Source organism: Schistocerca cancellata, chromosome 5, assembly GCF_023864275.1.
Source record: "Schistocerca cancellata isolate TAMUIC-IGC-003103 chromosome 5, iqSchCanc2.1, whole genome shotgun sequence".
Taxonomy (NCBI): Eukaryota; Metazoa; Arthropoda; class Insecta; order Orthoptera; family Acrididae; genus Schistocerca; species Schistocerca cancellata.
The window spans coordinates 193,394,236-193,413,240 of record NC_064630.1 but is presented as its reverse complement, the minus strand read 5'-3'; the positions used below and the strand labels follow the sequence as shown (position 1 = coordinate 193,413,240).

At 45.8% G+C, this 19,005-nt stretch overlaps 1 pseudogene; it reads right to left on the bottom strand.

Annotated features, from left to right (window-relative positions):
- Nucleotides 1–1,976: 1,976 nt before the first annotated feature.
- Nucleotides 1,977–2,094, bottom strand: LOC126189369 (5S ribosomal RNA; annotated as a pseudogene).
- Nucleotides 2,095–19,005: the final 16,911 nt, after the last annotated feature.

Sequence of the window (19,005 nt, the reverse complement as noted above, 5' to 3'; positions counted from 1 at the left end):
TAGTTTGCTTCATTTTTGAAATTTATTCTCTCATTAAGATCTATATTTTGGACTGAAAGTTTTCTCTTAATTGTACTTCCTGCACTCTATAAGACTTTACTCATGCAATTTGTGTTTGACATTAACTGTTTTATCAATGTAAAACCGATACCACCTTCTCCATACAACAGCAAGCAGTGAGTGAAGCTCTAGAAATTTCATATACGATTTCACTAGCCATCAGCCTCATGATTCACTTTGTCTGCTGGAAACCACTTTTGCCCTGACACAAAATCACCGTCATTCTCAGGTTCTATTTTAGTTATTACTCTAGGCGCCCTCACACCCTCTAACTCGTCCACCCTGCCTCCCAACACTTATACTGTATTCAAAAAAGCATTTTTTCACATTTTCTACCTGCTTCTCACTGTTAAACACTTTGTTGTCATCCTCCCTGCTACTCATTCTGACAATAAAAATGGCTCTGAGCACTATGGGACTTAACGTCTGAGGTCATCAGTCCCCTATAACGTAGAACTACTTAAACCTAACTAACCTAAGGAGATCACACATATCCATGCCCAAGGCAGGATTCAAACCTGCGACCAGAGCAGTCGCGCCATTCCAAACTGAAGCGCCTAGAACCACTCGGCCACACCGGCTGGCCGAAAAAGAGTTGGTACTCCTAGGGTTAACACTACCACTGTTACACCTGTGTCTGAGTCTGTTTCACCATACCAAAATAGGGAGAATATCCTCACCTGGGGCACCATGTACAACATTCTACTTATGTGCAATTTTATTGTTGCACTCAGTTTTGTGGACTCGAGTGTCATATCTCATTGGACTGCAATTATGGGAACTGACAACTAATGAGAGATTCGAATGATACAGACAGTACATAAAATAAGTAAATAAGTTATGATTTAGTACAATACAGCTTAACTTTGTTAGGGATGTTGGACGGTCACGATTCACAGTACGCAGAAGTAAATCGAAGTGCTTTTTGATCCTTGTAGTCTTAAAGGGAAGAAGAATCACCAAAATACTAAACAACATCACAGATTTGTTTTAATATCACAACTGCAGAACAAAGTATTTTGTCAGAAATATATTCAGAGTAGTGCACGTGAAATAGTTATGACAGTCACAAAGTTCATAACACTATTTCATAAATATTGCAACTGAAACGTTAGTACTCAGAAGTCATAAGATTACAGTTTCAGACTTAATGTTCAAGAGAAATGATATTACACAGGATCATATTCCTTTCAAATATACTTATTGTGCATATTATCTTTTAGTACAGAGTGTCACTTTAACTAACACAGAAATGTCAGCATTAGGATAATAATGTGCATATCTTCACATGGCTCAACATGTTGATGTTATCTAAGTAAACGCTGGTCACAGATGTTTCATGTGAATAGACATATGTATGTTATTCATAGTGTTATAATACGAAAATTATAATTACACACATATGAAAAGAAAAAATTTAAAAGGATAATACAAATTGCATTTTTAGAAATGTTGTGCTTGTACGTTTTTTTGCTTAATCAGACTTCTTGTCTTACATTTCAATTGTAGATGCAGGCAGCAGACATCAAGGACACCAGTGCATGTCAAAAATAAGAAAATCCTCCTTACTCGGTTCCACTTCAGATCAATAAAAAATACTTAATACTGATACCAAAACTTTTCTTATTTTGAAACATACTTGATACAAACACTTGTAGCCCATCATATTCTGAGCCACACTTCTTAACAGAAGCTTCTACATACGAGAGAAAAAACACTCCATCATCAGGCCACAAGTGGCCCATCGGGACCATCCGACCGCCGTGTCATCCTCAGGTGAGGATGCAGAAAAGAGGGGCATGTGGTCAGCACACCACTCTCCCGGTCGCTACGATGGTTTTCTTTGACATGAGCCGCTACTATTCGGCCAAGTAGCTCCTCAGTTGGCATCACGAGGCTGAGTGCACCCCGAAAAATGGCAACAGTACATGGCAGCCCAGATGGTCATCCATCCAAGTGCTGGCCACACCCGACAGCGCTTAACTTTGGTGATCTGATGGGAGCTGGTGTATCCACTGTGGCAAGGCTGTTGCCACGTACGAGAGAGAGAAACAAAATCATTTTTTTCATTTGTCTCCACCTTACCGCGCATTCATAATTAACGTCTTTGGCATTGCTTATGGTCGATCAGTGTCTGATTTTTATATTTTAATAAATTTTACGATATCCTGGGGGGGTCTTTCACCATGTACCTACACATCATGTAATGCTGTAACTCGATCCAACATAGAGATGGTAGCAGTGTATGGATAGGACATGATTCGGCACAGAGTTGTTAGCTGTACGTTGGCCAACTTTGAACTTCAATATGATCTGCCAAGATGCATTGATGGTATGCTATCCAGTCGGGGACTGCCGTTTTTGGGAGGGGACGACTATTTAAAGATAGGCGTAAGAACAATGTGAATTCTGAAATTACACAATCCTTCAAAATTTGGCTAGAAAGCCTACTTCTGTTCTGCATGGATTCTCAGACTACTATTGTTTGGTTTATAAAGATGTTTCAGGTTAGTATTTCATAACAATATGTCAAACATGGTTATTATGCAGTTTTTGGAATCCCCTATTTATGAGTATTATAGCCACATTGAAATAAATGTTTTTTTATTCTAAATAATGTGAAATCTTAATTGCTTGCTGAATTAATTACTGAGAAGTGTTTTTTGATTAGTAAGATTTTCAGTAACAAAAATTTATTGTCGATGTTCAGAATCAAGCAATAACTGAAGCAAAATACAAGACTGGAATTTGGAGGGTCTAAACTTTTTGTATCAGACGTTTTGTAGGTCAATTACTTTTTCATAATTCCAAGTAAGTTCTTGGAAAGTCACTGGTGGCTACTTTTGAATGAAAGAAACTAAGTGAATTATTATACTCATAAACATAAATATAAACAACAAAGATACAATTTCACAATAGAATTTGCATAAATAGGAAGTTGTTATTTTCCTGCATTTAATATGCTATTTACTTGTACTCTGGATCATAAATTTCATGAAGATGTGGCAGAATTTTAGTTATTGTCAGAAGCAGATGACGTCAATCCCAAATTGCTATATTTTGAATCATTTTATAGGAACATGTTAACCTTGGTCATCCATAGCTTACCTTTTAGGCAACTTATTTAGCAAGACACACTTTTCTATATGTATCTGCACCTAAGTCCAATGTGTTACTGACAATGGACTGCAAGAAAGTGTTCTATAACACTATATTTTAAAATATTATTCTGTGACATTTATCTTTAACCTCATATGTTCTTTCTGCAAAACTGTATTTATGTGTGTGTGTTCAAACAATCAAATATTCTAAGATTTTTTCTATCAGTACCTGTATACATTACATAAACATGACTAGACAGTATGGTGTAAGCTGAAGATCAATAATTTCAATTACAAGAAAAAAGTTCCAGTGTAATTGAGACTAACATTATAGGGTTATACTGCTTCAACTGTAGCGACTTTTTAAAGGTGTAGAACTGTTTCTAGATCATTCTACAAATGATTCAATATTCAGTTATAATGCATTATTTGTTCAAAAATGTCCTAAATAAATAGAGGAAAACAATGAGTTTAAAGTTGAAGACCACATTCACCAACTTTTTAAAAGTCTACTACTCTGACATATTTGAGTCACACTGAATTGTACCTTGTGTCATTCACTGATAACTCAAAGAAGCACTATATTTGCCAACAGTCACAAGCAACTTTTTAAACACTTCAGTCTGGCAGCAAAGAGCTATAACGAACGATAGATGGACGTTAAGTACATTGTGCTCTTCGTGAAAATAATGACAGCATTCTGTATTTCAGTTCTGTAGTCAATACAAACGCTTTCAGTGATGATTGTAAGGGATGAACAGCATATTGTTGAAACGATTTGGACATGGTTTTAACAAACTACTAAAAATTCAACCTTTATTATAAAACGTGCCTTTCTAAAGGTTTACAAGCACACAGATTTCTATATTACATTGTAAATTTGACAGAAAGTTCGTGACAGTTGTGTCTGCCTCATTAAGTTGACAAATAATATTCCTGATTGATTATTTCAGAAGACAGTATTTAAATTAGAATAATGAAAGTTATTTAATTCTGTAGATGGTCCTTTAAAATTACAACAGTCTGCCTCTTCAAAAGAAACAAAATAGATATTCTTGTGTGTTCTCATTTTGCTCTTATAACTTTCAGAAAACTGTTAGGTTTCTTAATTTTCGGTGTTAAGTTTGTGCATCTTGCATTTCTGCTTACAGAAAACAGAATGTCTAATTTTAAATTTGAATTTTGTTATTTTTCGTGATGTTTTTCTACTGTCTGCTGCAAAACTATGCCATCCATTTCGGCAATAACTAAATTTTTCCATGTTCTTCCAGGTTCCAATATTTGTCGGTGTTGATAGAACATTCCTTCACCGTCTTTGCATTTTAGTTTCAGAGAAATGTTTTGTACCGGGAGCAAAAATTCTGCAAGCAAATGACATAACTTCCCATATATTTATAGTACACAGAGGTTTTGTTGATATAGTTGGAGCTGCTGAGACGAAGTTATGTGCACTTGGAGCTGGAAGGTGATTACTTATAAAATATAATCAAAATTAACATATTTCATTGTACTGTCATCCAAAATATACAAATCATAAATGTTTGGACAACACTTTGCTAAGAAGAAAATATAAGTGTAGTAATTGCGTGTAAAAAGTCATGTTTATAGGTAAAATTAATTTCATAAGCAATCTTGTTACAACATAAATACTATAACGGTGCTTGTCACATAAGTAGAAATATAGAACCCGATGGTCCAATATTTATGTAAAATGAGAGAGATTTAAAAACAATGAAGCCCTATTGTTGGCCACTATTCACATCAGTTGTAATTAATCACTGTTGGCAGATATGCTGTTGACTGTCAAACAGCGACTTACTGTTGGCTTTACACTGCCACCTCATTTATTCTAGTGAGACTGGAAATAGACAATTAACTGGGGATGCTCATCACAGTGTGAAAAGTGTGTAAGTCAGGCAAATGTTCAGTTCTGTGTATATTCTGAGCTTGTAAAAACATTCAAGTTCGAAGATGCTGTAACACAAATCGCTTTTCCCATGTCCACATTCTACATAACAGTTTTCAAGTAAATTTTGTAATAGATGAATTCCACATCCAGTTGCCAGTATCATTCATGTGTTTTAAGTCTGATTAAACTGGTCGACAACAAAATAAAATCTTTTTTTATTTAGTTACAAGAACAGTACATACTGTTTCTGGATAGTAATGCACCCCTTAATCTGTATGTGTCACAGCACTCATCGATTGCACAGGCGACTATGTCCTTTTTCCGCTCTAAATAATAAAGTGCTGTTTGCATGAAACCTGAGAGATTGCCTCATGCAGCCATTTAGGGGATAACGAGAAGCTTCGTCTTTAAGTCAGCTACAAGTTTCTCTATAGAACTACCTGTTAATTGCGACTCCCTTACACATTTACTTGAGGTGAACTGTGTAATTTGCGACATCCTTTTCCATACAGTTTTCTGAATTTGTTTAACCAGGTCGAAAAAGTCTGGAAATCAATAACGTTCATCTCACTAGCAAATCACAGTGCCCAGTACCTTGGATCTACTCGGTAAGAGGGCTTTAACTTTCATGAGCAGCTCTATATCTCTGATATCACACTTTCGCAAGTTTCATTTTGGAACATAGTTCATATTTCGTGTAAATCTTTCTTCCGTTTATACAAGTGCTGTTCAGATTTCCCCTCCATCGTTTAATTTAAAAATATATAGTCCTTCGTTCCTCACTGGAAGCTATTACTGTACATTTTTTCTGTGGTCTTAGGAAATACTCTTTTTTGTGGGGAATTGACTAAGTTACTTCCTCTAAAGTTTGCACAGTTACTAACGAAATGTCGACGTCATTCGAATGAATGTCCCAGAAATTAACCAATAAAGAAAGCATATATATATATATATATATATATATATATATATATATATATATATATACAAAAGTATCCGAACACCCCCAAAAACATACGTTTTCATATTAGGTGCATTGTGCTGCCACCTACTGCCAGGTACTCCATATCAGAAACCTCAGTAGTCATTAGACATTGTCAGAGAGCGGAATGGGGCACTCCATGGAACTCACGGACTTCGAACGTGATCAGATGATTGGGTGTCACTTGTAACATACGTCTATACGCGAAATTTATACGCTCCTAAACATCCCTAGGTCAACTGTTTCCGATGTGATAGTGAAGTACAAGCGTGAAGGTACACGTGCACCACAAAAGCGTACAGGCCGACTATTGTGTCCCGCCTGAGAGGCAGCGCGTGGGTAGGAACAGGAAAAGGGTAAAACAAGTCGGTACTACAAGAAAATGGTTTACTGGTGCAAAAACAAGTTGATAAACGATTACATAACTTTGTACACAGGTGCGATGCTGAAGCGAAGTGTCCTGGATGGCTGCACCTGATGAAAAGGTCTGAAGCAGTCGCGGAGCTCGTAGACCTCGACAGTACCGGCTAGAGGGCGCTGTCGTCGGTGTGTCTCGTAGTGCCAACCTAGCAGAGCGGACCTACGATGTGGCATCGTAGCTATCGATACCACACCGACCTCGACTGTTGACTGACAGAGACAGACGATAGTTTAAGAGAGTCGTAATGTGTAATAGGCAGACATCTATCCAGACCATCACACAGGAATTCCAAACTGCATCAGGATCCACTGGAAGTACTATGACAGTTAGGTGGGAGGTGAGAAAACTTGGATTTCATGGTCGAGCGGCTGCTCATAAGCCACACATCACGCCGGTAAAAGCCAAACAACTCTTTGCTTGGTGTAATGAGTGTAAACATTGGACAATTGAACGGTGGAAAAATGTGTGGAGTGACGAATCACGGTACACACTGTGTCGATCCGATGGCAGGGTGTGGGTATGGCGGATGCCTAGTGAACGTGGTCTGCCAGCGTGTGTAGTGCCAACAGTAAAATTCAGAGGCGATGGTGTTAGGGTGTGGTCGTGTTTTTCATGGAGGGAGCTTACACCCCTTGTTGTTTTGTGCGGCACTACCACAGCAAAGGCCTACATTGATGTCTTAAGCACCTTCTGGTTTCCCACTGTTGAAGAGCAATTCGGCGATGGCGACTGCATCTTTCAATACGATCAAGCACCTGTTCATAATCCACGGCCTGTAGCGGAGTGGTTACACGACAATAACATCCTAGTAATGCACTGGCATGCACCGAGTCCTGACCTGAATCCTATAGAAAATTTTTGGGATGTTTTGAAACGCTGACTTCGTGCCCGGCCTCACCCACCGACGTCGATACCTCCCGTCACTGCAGCATTCCGCGAAGAATGGGCTGCCACTCCCAAAGAAACCTTCCAGCACCTGACTGAACGTATGCCTGCGAGAGTGGAAGCTGTCATGAAGGCTAAGCTGTCATCAAGGCTAAGGATGGGCCAACACCATATTGAATTCCAGCATTACTGATGGAGGATGCAACGAACTTGTGAGTCATTTTCAGCCAGGTGTGCGGATTCTTCTGATCACGTAGTGTAGGTGTTCAAGAGAAGTAATTAATTTCGATTGCATACCAGTTGGTGCTCATCGACAGCGCAGACAGATACGTATATAGCTTCTTTTCTGTGTTTACTTCGTAGATTCTTTCTTACATTGCGTGTGAGTTTCGTATAGGAGGTGTAATTTAGAGTTTTAGTTACTGTAATCGTAAATTCAGGCAGGTTGTAGCGCAGTCGTTAGGCATTTGTTTTGTTTTGGTACGTCAGTGGCAATTGTCTGTCTAGTAGGCTCTCAGAGACCAGTGTGGCCTGAGCTCTCAGTTGGTGCACATCGACAGCGCAGAAAGATGCGTATATAGCTTCTTTTCTGTGTTTGCTTCGTAGGATCTTACTTACATTACGTGTGAATTTGGGATAGGAGGTTTAATTTCGAGTTTTAGTTACTGTAATCGTAAATTCAGGCAGATTGTAGCGCAGTCGTTAGGCACTTATACAGGTTAGTTCATACATTCTTTGCGTGTTTCCCTTGCATTATCTAGGCACAGACTCGTGTTTCAGTAACTGTTGTTCAACATCGATTAGAATGGACAGGGACTGTGATTGCTGTGTTCATATGAGGGCTGAGTTGGCATCCCTTCACTCACAGCTGCAGGCGGCGCTGACTACGGTCGCGCAGCTTGAGGCTGTTGCCAATGGGCACCACTGTGGGGAGCCGGACTTGGGTATCATGGGGATGTCAACCTAGTCCCGTCTGTCCCCAGATCGATCTACCGCTGTGGTTGCCCCAGTTGCTGCCCGCAGTGGGGCTGAGCCCTCGCCTGTGGTTGATTGGGAGGTCGTTCAAAGGCGTGGCAGGCAGTGAAAGGTTTTCCCCGGAGGCTGATCAGAAAGCCTTCCCGGTGCGTCTAACAAACAGGTTTCAGGTACTGTCTCTGACTGAGCCAGATGCAGCTGCCTGTCCTGTTTCAGAGGATGATTCTCAGCCTTCAAGGTCCGGGCAATCGCAGAGGGTGGGCCTATTGGTAGTTGGGAGCTCCAATGTTACATGCGTAATGGGGCCCCTTAGGGATATGGCGGCTAAGGAGGGGAAGAAATCCAGTGTGCACTCCATGTGCATTCCAGGTGGAGTCATTCCTTATGTGGAAAGGGCCCTTCCAGATGCCATGAAGAGCACAGGGTGCAGCCAGCTGCAGGTGGTGGCACATGTCGGCACTAATGACGTATGTAGCTTTGGATCTGAGGAAATTCTCTCTGGATTCCAACGGCTATCTGATTTGGTGAAGGCTGCCGTTCTTGCTTACGAGATGAAGGCAGAACTCACCATCTGCAGCGTCATTGACAGAACCGACTGTGGACCTTTGGTGCAGAGCCGGGTGGAGGGTCTGAATCAGAAGCTCAGACGGTTTTGCGACCGTGTTGGCTGCAGATTCCTTGACTTGCGCCATAGGGTGGTGGGGTTTCGGGTTCCGCTGAATAGGTCAGGAGTTCACTACACTCAGCTGGCGGGTTCGGGGGTTAGAATAGGCCCGTGGTATTCCTGCCTGTCGTAAGAGGCGACTAAAAGGAGTCTCAAACGTTTCGGCCTTATGTGATGGTCCCCTGTCAGGTTTGACCTCCATATCTCAAAATTTTTCCGAAGAGCGAGCCGATTGGGGAAGGGCGCCTTACTTGGTGCATTGTGTCCATGCTGTGTTGAGAACTTTCGCCATCTTATTCGTCGTTGCATTGCAGTCCTGCCCGCTCTCCATCGCTTGGGCATGGATACGCTCCTGCATGCACTTTCTGCCAAGCACTGTGCAGGGCCATTTTCTGCACTGACGACGCCCATGGACCACATGTCACCTAACATCCAGCACGGTAGCCAGTCCGTTGTGGTGGGGCCGCCATGTACCCTCTTGGTTGTAGCCCCCTGACAGCACAGGGATCGCTCTACTGATGCCTGCGCCGTTAACTCCCCACGTATGCGAAGGAATAGGTGCCCATCTCCCTGGGGCATCGGGACTCCCGGCAATGGCCATCCTGCCAGGTGGCCTTTGCTGTGGCTGGGTGGCGCCCGTGGGGAGGGCCCTTGGTCGGAGTAGGTGGCATCAGGGCGGATGACCCGCAATGAAGCGTGGTACATCATCTCTCGCTGGCGGCCAGCCGTCAGCAGTCTCTAAGCGTTCCAAAGCTCACTTAAAGGCTAATGTGTATGACCCCAAATCGTTCCCCTCCCTGGCCACACCATGGGAGGAACGAAAGGCTGTGAATGAGAGCGAAAGATACTCGCCCCGGTATCTAGTCTGTACCAGAGCTGACGGGGACTCGTTTGTGTCTGTGAAGCCTCAGTTCTTTGTCGAACATTTAGAGGACAAGTTCGGGGAGGTGGAGGGCTTGTCCAAGATGCGGTCTGGATCGGTGTTGATAAAAACGGCATCCTCTGCCCAGTCACGAGCCTTGCTGGCTTGTACGAAGTTGGGGGATGTTTCTGTTACTATCACCCCACATAACAGCTTAAATATGGTCCAGGGAATTGTTTTTCACCGCGATCTCCTTTTACAGTCCGATGACGAGCTGCGCGCCAACTTGGAGCGCCGAGGTGTCCATTTCGTCCGGCGCGTCCACCGGGGTCCGAGGGATCGTCAAGTTGCCACCGGTGCCTTCATCTTGGCCTTCGAGGGTGACACGTTACCTGAGAAGGTCAAGGTGATGGTGTACCGTTGTGATGTCAAGCCGTATATCCCTCCCCCGATTCGGTGCTTCAAGTGTTGGAAGTTCGGCCACATGTCTTCACGCTGTGCTTCCGACCTCGTCTGTCGTGATTGCGGTCGACCTTCCCATCCTGATCATCCCTGTGCGCCACCTCCAATCTGTGTGAACTGTGGTGCGCACCATCCGCCTTGCTCGCCAGACTGTCCGATTCTGCAGAAGGAGCGGAAGATCATGGAAATCAAGACTCTCGACCGCCTGACGTACACTGAGGCGAAGCGGAAATATGATCGGCTTCATCCAGTGCGCATGACAGCTTCTTATGCCGCAACTGTCACTCCTTCTACAATTCCATCCACTCCAGTCAGCTCTCAGAGTCGAAGTCCCACACCTGCCCCCTTGATGGTGGGGGGCACTAAACCTCTTGTTGCTCCTGCTCCATCTACTTCAGGAGCAACACCCCCCCCAACCATCGGGAACATCAGTCCCCCCTTCCCAGCCGGAGAAGCGTAAGACTTCTTCGGCTACTCTCGTAAGGAAGGGGTCCCTTGGGGACCTCCCTTCACACGTTCCGACCGGTTCCAAAGCCGACAGCCACAAGTGGCTCAAACAACCGCCAGTCCCTGGTCGTCGGGACACACGGTCATCGTCTGTCCCCGAGACTGACCCAGTGACGCCCTCCCAGCCTGAACCACCCAAGGTGCAGTGCGAGAAGCAGAAGAAGAAGAAACTCCCCAAGGCTACCGACATTGCGGTGGCACCCATTCCACCGCTTCCTACAAGCTCTGCGTCTGAGGATGAGGTGGAGATTCTGGCGTCCACTGAGGACATGGATCTCGCCAGTCCCTCGGATGCAATAGATAGCTGTTGTCCAGGTGGTGACTCAGTAGCAGCAGGGGCCCCGGAGGCGTAATCTGCCTCCCCAATCCCTTCACACCTTTCCCATCCATGGCTAATACCATCCTCCAGTGGAACTGCAGCGGTTTCTTCCACCATCTAGCTGAGCTCCGCCAACTTATCAGCCGTCATCCTTTCCTTTGCATTGCTCTGCAGGAAACTTGGTTTCCAGCAATGCAAACCCCCGCCCTCCGTGGCTATCGGGGTTATTTTAAGAACCGGGCAGCTTATGAAAGGGTGTCTGGTGGCGTCTGCATATATGTCCTTAACTCTCTTCACAGCGAGTTTGTACCTCTACAAACAGATTTAGAGGCTGTCGCTGTTCGGGTGTGGACGCCACAGGCTATTACCGTCTGCAGTATTTACCTTCCACCTGATGGTGCTGTCGCGCAGCATGTCCTGGCTGCTCTGATAGCCCAACTGCTGCCACCTTTTTTGCTGCTGGGCGATTTCAATGCCCACAACCCTCTATGGGGTGGGACTGTCTCCAATGACCGCGGTCGGGCCGTGGAGCATGTGTTGGCTCAGCTCGACCTTAGCCTCTTGAACACCGGTGCTCCGACACATTTCAGTGTGGCCCATGGCTCGTTCTCGGCCATCGATCTCTCTATTTGCAGCCCTGGACTTGTCCCATCCCTCCACTGGAGAGTGCATCCTGACCTGTGTGGTAGTGACCATTTTCCCATCTATTTGTCACTGCCCCAGTGTCATTCTTCTGGGCGCCTGCCCCGCTGGGCTCTCCACAGGGCTGACTGGCCGGCTTTTACTTCTGCTGCAACCACTGAGTCTCCCCCACAGGGTGACATTGACGAGGTGGTGCGTGTTTTAACCACGTCCATCATTTCAGCGGCCGAGGCTGCCATCCCCCGTTCTTCTGGCCACCCTCTGAGGAGGACTGTACCCTGGTGGTCGCCGGAGGTTGCTGAGGCTATTCGCGACCGTCGGCAGGCTCTCCAGCGTCATAGGCGGCACCCGTCTCTTGAGACCCTCATCACCTTTAAGAGGCTCCGTGCCTTCGCCCGTCGTCTTATTGCACGGCGTAAGCAGGAGTGCTGGGAGAGGTATGTCTCATCCTTGGGCTCCCATGTCTCCCCCTCGCTCGTGTGGTCCCGGATCCGGCGGATTTACGGATACCAGACCCCTATGGGTGTCCCTGGGCTCTCCCTGGACGGCGCTGTCTGCACAGACGCTGCCGCCATTGCTGAACGGCTTGCCGCGCACTTTGCTCAGAGCTCTGCGACTGCATCCTATCCCCCCGCCTTTCGCTCTCTAAAGGAGCGAGCCGAGCGGACGCCGTTCTCATTCCACACGTGTCGTTCTGAAACATACAATGCTCCTTTCAGCGAGAGGGAATTCCTCGCTGCCCTCGCCGATTGCCCTGATACAGCACCAGGCCCAGACTGCATCCACGCACAGATGCTGAAGCATCTCTCCAGGGACTGCCAGAGACACATCCTCACCATCTTTAACCGCATTTGGAGCGAGGGCGTGTTCCCGTCGCAATGGCGAGAGGGTGTTATTGTCCCCATCTTGAAGCCCGGTGTGGACCCACAGGCGGTGGACAGCTATCGTCCCATTACCCTCACCAACGTTTTGTGCAAATTGCTCGAACGTATGGTGGGGCGGCGTTTGTGTTGGGTCCTTGAGTCGCGCGGTCTCCTCGCTCCATCCCAGGGTGGCTTCCGTTGGGGCCGGTCTGCCACGGACAATTTGGTGCGGCTGGAATCTGCTATTCGTATGGCCTTTGCCCGACGTCAGCACCTCGTTGCTGTATTTTTCGATCTGTGGAAGGCGTATGACACCACATGGAGGCATCACATCCTCGCCACGTTGTATGAGTGGGGTCTTCGTGGTCGGCTCCCGGCTTTTCTTCAAACCTTTTTATTGCGCCGCTCTTTCTGGGTGCAAGTCGGTGCCGCCTCTAGTTCATCTTATATACAGGAAAATGGGGTCCCGCAGGGCTCGGTGTTGAGCATCTCCTTATTTCTAGTGGCCATTAATGGTCTGGCTGCAGCCGTGGGGTCGTCGGTGTCTCCTTCTTTGTATGCCGATGACTTCTGCATCTCATTTAGCTCCACGACTACGGGAGTCGCCGAACGCAGGCTGCAAGTCGCCGTTCGCAAGGCAGCATCATGGAGTCTGACTCATGGTTTTCAGTTCTCTGCAGCCAAGACTCGAGTTATGCACTTCTGCAGGCGTCGGACGGTCCACCCTCATCCTGAACTTTACCTCGATGGCCACCTGCTTGAAGTGGTGGACACTTGCCGCTTTTTGGGACTCGTGTTTGATGCCCGGCTCACATGGGTTCCTCATATTACTCAGCTGAAGCAAAAATGCTGGCGGCACCTCAACGCCCTCCGCTGCCTTAGCCATACGTTTTGGGGTGCAGATCGCTGCACGCTGCTGCGATTGTACAGAGCCCTTGTGCAGTCCCGGCTTGATTATGGGAGCCCAGTCTATGGGTCTGCATCACCCTCAGTGTTGAAGTTGTTAGACCCCATACACCACTGTGGGGTTCGGCTTGCAACTGGCGCTTTTCGTACCAGCCCCGTGGATAGTCTACTGGTGGAGGCCGGGGTTCCCCCGCTGCGGATTCACCGCCATCGACTGCTCGCCGACTATGCTGTCCACGTGCATTGCTCGCCAGGCCATCCCAATCGTCGCCTGCTTTTCCCTGCCATGGTTCTCCATCTGCCCGAACGGCGACCTAGGTCTGGGCTTTCCGTAGCTGTCCGTGTCCAGTCCCTGCTGTCAGAACTGGGGTCGTTCCCTCTTCTGCCTCCCTTCCGGGTCCGTACACCTACGCCTCCCTGGTGTTTGTCCCGGCCGTCCGTCCGTCTGGATTTGGCACAGGGACCTAAGGACTCGGTTCCGCCTGTGGCCCTCCGTCGCCGTTTTCTTGCGCTCCTTGAATCATTTCCGGGCTGTGAGCCTGTCTACACTGATGGTTCCCTGGTTGATGGTCGCACTGCCTACGCTTTTGCTCACGCTGCCCATGTTGAGCAACTATCCTTGCCGGCTGGCTGCAGTATTTTTACTGCAGAGCTGGTGGCCATCTTGCGCGCTCTTGAGCATATGCGTTTCTGCTCAGGTAGGTCCGTCGTCATCTGCAGTGACTCCCTGAGCAGCCTTCAGGCCATCGACCGCTGCTATCCCTCTTCTCCTCTGGTGTCCTCTATTCAGGAGTCTGCTTCCGCCATTGCCCACTCTGGTCGTTCGGTGGTCTTGGTTTGGACGCCAGGTCACGTTGGCATCCCGGGGAACGAACGTGTTGACAGGCTGGCCATAGGGGCGATCGACGCCCCAGCTTTGGAGATCGGCCTCACAGCTCGCGACCTGCAGCTGGTGTTGCGCCGTAAGGTGCATGGGGTGTGGTCTGTTGAGTGGCATGGCATGACAGCCCAGAATAAACTGCGGGCTGTCAAGGAGACGACCGATGTGTGGCGCTCCTCCCTGCGGTCTTCTCGCAGGGACTCCGTCATCCTGTGTCGGCTCCGCATCGGCCATACATACCTGACGCACGGCCATCTTTTACGTCAGGAGGATCCCCCCCTGTGTCGGTGTGGGTCCCGGCTGATGGTCGCCCACATTTTATTGGAGTGTCCCCGTCTGCGCACCCTTCGGCAGTCTTTTAATTTCCCGGGCACCTTGCCTTTGATTTTATGCGACGATGCCTCCATGGCTGACAATGTTTTACATTTTATCCGTGCTAGTCCTTTTTATGGATCCATTTAGGGGGGTCCTGCACTTTTCCGTTTCTGTGTCTTTTGTCCTCGCGTCTCTCCATATTTGTTGCTGTTTTGGTGTCTCATCGGATGGTTGACTCTTTCCCTTTTTTGTTGTCGTGGTCAGTCAACCAGTCTCCGGCCATCTTCTTTTCTTCTATTTCTTTCTGCCTGGTGTTCGTCTGTACTCTTCTTTTCTGTATTGTTCGTTGCCTAATTTGTGTTCTTTAGCACCTGGGGGGGGGGGGGGGCAGTCTCCTTCCCCTTGGGGTTTTATCTGCTCTGCGACTTTGTCTCGCTTGTTTTTGGAATGGGGGACTGATGACCTTAGCTGTTTAGTCCCCCTTAAACATCCCAACAACCACCACCACCACCATCAGCTGGCGGCTACACAGGTAGCGGAGGCTGTGTGGCGTGGACTGGGCGGTTTTTTAGGTTAGAAGGTCTCGGGAAAGTACGGGGTGGGCAGCAATCTCAAACGGTGCATGGAAATTACAGGACGTGCTTGGATAAAGGAACAGTCGGAATTGTAGTTGTAAATTGTTGTAGTTGTGTTGGGAAAGTCCCTGAGCTTCAAGCGCTAATAGAAAGCACAGAAGCTGAAATCTTTATAGGTACAGAAAGCTGGCTAAAGCCTGAAATAAGTTCTGCAGAAATTTTTACGAAGTCTCAGACGGTGTTTAGGAAAGATAGATTAGTCAGAATTGGTGGTGGAGTGTTTGTGTCTGTCAGTAGTGGTTTATCTTGTAGTGAAGTCGAAGTAGATACTCCGTGAGAATTGGTATGGGTGGAGGTTATACTGAACAGCTGAACTAAGTTAATAACTGGCTCCTTCTACCGACCCTTAGACTCCGATGATGTAGTTGCTGAACAGTTCAGAGAAAATCTGAGTCTCGTAACAAATAAATACCCCACTCATACGGTTATAGTTGGTGAGGACTTCAACTTTCCCTCGATATGTTAGCAAAAATACTTGTTCAAAACCGGTGGTAGGCAGAAAACATCTTCCGAGATTGTCCTAAATGCTTTCTCCGAGAATTATTTCGAGCAGTTAGTCCACGAACCCACGCGAATTGTAAATGGTTGCGGAAACACTTGACCTCTTAGCCACAAACAATCCAGAGCTTACAGAGAGCGTCATGACTAATACATGGATTAGTGATCACAAGGTCGTTGTAGCTAGGCTCAATACCGTTTCTTCCAAATCCACCAGAAACAAACGCAAAATAATTTTATTTAAAAATGCGGATAAAGTGTCACTAGAAGCCTTCCTAAGAGACAATCTCCATTCCTTCCAAACTGACTATGCAACTGTAGACGAGATGTGGCTCAAATTCAGAGATATAGTAGAACAGCAATTGAGAGATTCATACCTCATAAATTGGTAAGAGATGGAACTGATCCCCCATGGTACACAAAACAGGTCCGAACGCTGTTGCAGAGGCAACGGAAAAAGCATGCGAAGCTCAGAAGAACGCGAAATCCCAAAGATTGGCTAAAATTTACAGACGCGCGAAATTTGGCACGGACTTCAATGCGACAGGACTTTAATAGGTTTCACAACGAAACATTGTCTCGAAATTTGGTAGAAAATCCGAAGAAATTCTGGTCGTATGTAAAGTACACAAGCGGTAAGACGCAGTCAATACCTTCGCTGCTTGTGCCGATGGTACTGTTACCGACGACTGTGCCGCTAAAGTGGAGTTATTGAACGAAGTTTTCCGAAATTCCTTCACCAGGGAAGACGAATGGAATATTCCTGAATTCTAAACACGAACAGCTGCTAGTTTGAGTTTCTTAGAAGTAGATACCTTAGGGGTTGCGAAGCAACTCAAATCGCTTGATACGGGCAAGTCTTCAGGTCCAGATTGTATTCCGATTAGGTTCTTTTCAGATTACGCTGATACAATAGATCCCTACTTAGCAATCATATACAACCGCTCGCTCACCGATAGATCTGTAGCTACAGATTGGAAAATTGCGCAGATCGCACCAATGTTTAGGAAGGGTAGTAGGAGTAATCCATCGAACTACAGACCCTTATCATTGACGTCGGTTTGCAGTAGGGTTTTGGAGCATATACTGTATTCAAACATTATGAATCACCTCGAAGGAACGATCTATTTATACGTAATCAGCATGGTTTTAGAAAACTTCGTTCTTGTGCAACGCAGCTAGCTCTTTATTCGCACGAAGTAATGGCCGCTATCGACAGGGGATCTCAAGTTGATTCCGTATTTGTAGATTTCCGGAAAGCTTTTGACACCGTTCCTCACAAGCGACTTCTAATCAAGCTGCAGGCCTATGGGGTATCGTCTCAGTTGTGCGACTGGATTCGTGATTTCCTGTCAGGAAGGTCGCAGTTCGTAGTAATAGACGGCAAATCATCGAGTAAAATTGAAGTGATATCGGGTGTTCCCCGGGAAGCGTCCTGGGACCTCTGATGTTCCTGATCTATATAAATGACCTGGGTGACAATATGGGCAGTTCTCTTAGGTTGTTCGCAGATGATGCTGTAATTTACCGTCTAGTAAGGTCATCCGAAGACCAGTATCAGTTGCAAAGCGATTTACAAAAGATTGCTGTATGGTGTGGCAGGTGACAGTTGACACTAAATAACGAAAAGTGTGAGGTGATCCACATGAGTTCCAAAAGAAATCCGTTGGATTCGATTACTCGATAAATAGTACAATTCTCAAGGCTGTCAATTCAACTAAGTACCTGGGTGTTAAAATTACGAACAACTTCAGTTGGAAAGACCGCATAGATACTCGTAATATTGTGGGGAAGGCGAGCCAAAGGTTGCGTTTCATTGGCAGGACACTTAGAAGATGCAACAAGTCCACTATAGAGACAGCTTACACTACACTCGTTCGTCCTCTGTTAGAATATTGCTGCGCGGTGTGGGATCCTTACCAGGTGAGATTGACGGAGGACATCGAAAGGGTGCAAAAAAGGCCAGCTCGTTTTGTATTATCACGTAATAGGGGAGAGAGTGTGGCAGATATGATACGCGAGTTGGGATGGAAGTCATTAAAGCAAGACGTTTTTCGTCGCGGCGAGATCTATTTACGAAATTTCAGTTACCAACTTTCTCTTCCGAATGCGAAAATATTTTGTTGAGCCCAACCTACATAGATAGGAATGATCATAAAAATAAAATAAGAGAAATCAGAGCCCGAACAGAAAGGTTTAGGTGTTCGTTTGTCCCGCACGCTGTTCGGGAGTGGAATGGTATAAAGGTGGTATGATTGTAGTTCGATGAACCCTCTGCCAAGCACTTAAATGTGAATTGCAGAGTAATCATGTAGATGTAGATACCATCTTTGCAAGTTTGAAAACATTAACTGTATTCCACATTACTGACATACCCTCGAATCTCCTCAAAGACAGATGGTATTAGTAAGCATATATGAAGAAAACACAAAGAAAATTAATTCTGTATTATTTACATTGTTCGCATTTTGCGATATTGGAAAGTCAACTGCTAATTAGTTTGGATATTAATGAGTTGCAAATTGCAGAGAATAGTATGTGTGAACAATTGTGTCAGAGAAACCATCAATAGAAACTGAAACAACTTATGATCACGTCATGCCATGTTACTCGTATCTGTTTACTGAAGTGCCATCAACAAAAGGATACATCCCCACCAAGTTGAGCGTACACTATCTGTTACATAGTACAGAGGTGTACATTTTTCCAGCAGCCTGACAAGCTACGAATTTGGCAAATTTCAATTTTTTCTAAATACTTTCAGTGTGTCTTAGCAGCTAGAATTTTGACTTTATGTTTCTTTCGGTGTATTCACCCCACATAAAAACTTGTCAGTATATTAAGTTGGCAATGTCGATCCGTGAAGGCATGTCACATTGATCATTAGAAATCACAGCAGTCTCAACGGTTACTGGCAGTTGCTAAGTAAAATATTTTGCAAAGTCTTATCTGCTACTTCAGCTTCAGTGCTGACGACTCATAAACGGCTCAATTCATCACGATCACTTCACTGTTCAGTGCCTATTGGATGCATTGGTCTTGGGATTTGCCCACTCTTTGAAGTACACTCTCTTTTGAATGTTGCTATTTACACTGCCCAAGGCTGGAATGAATAATGC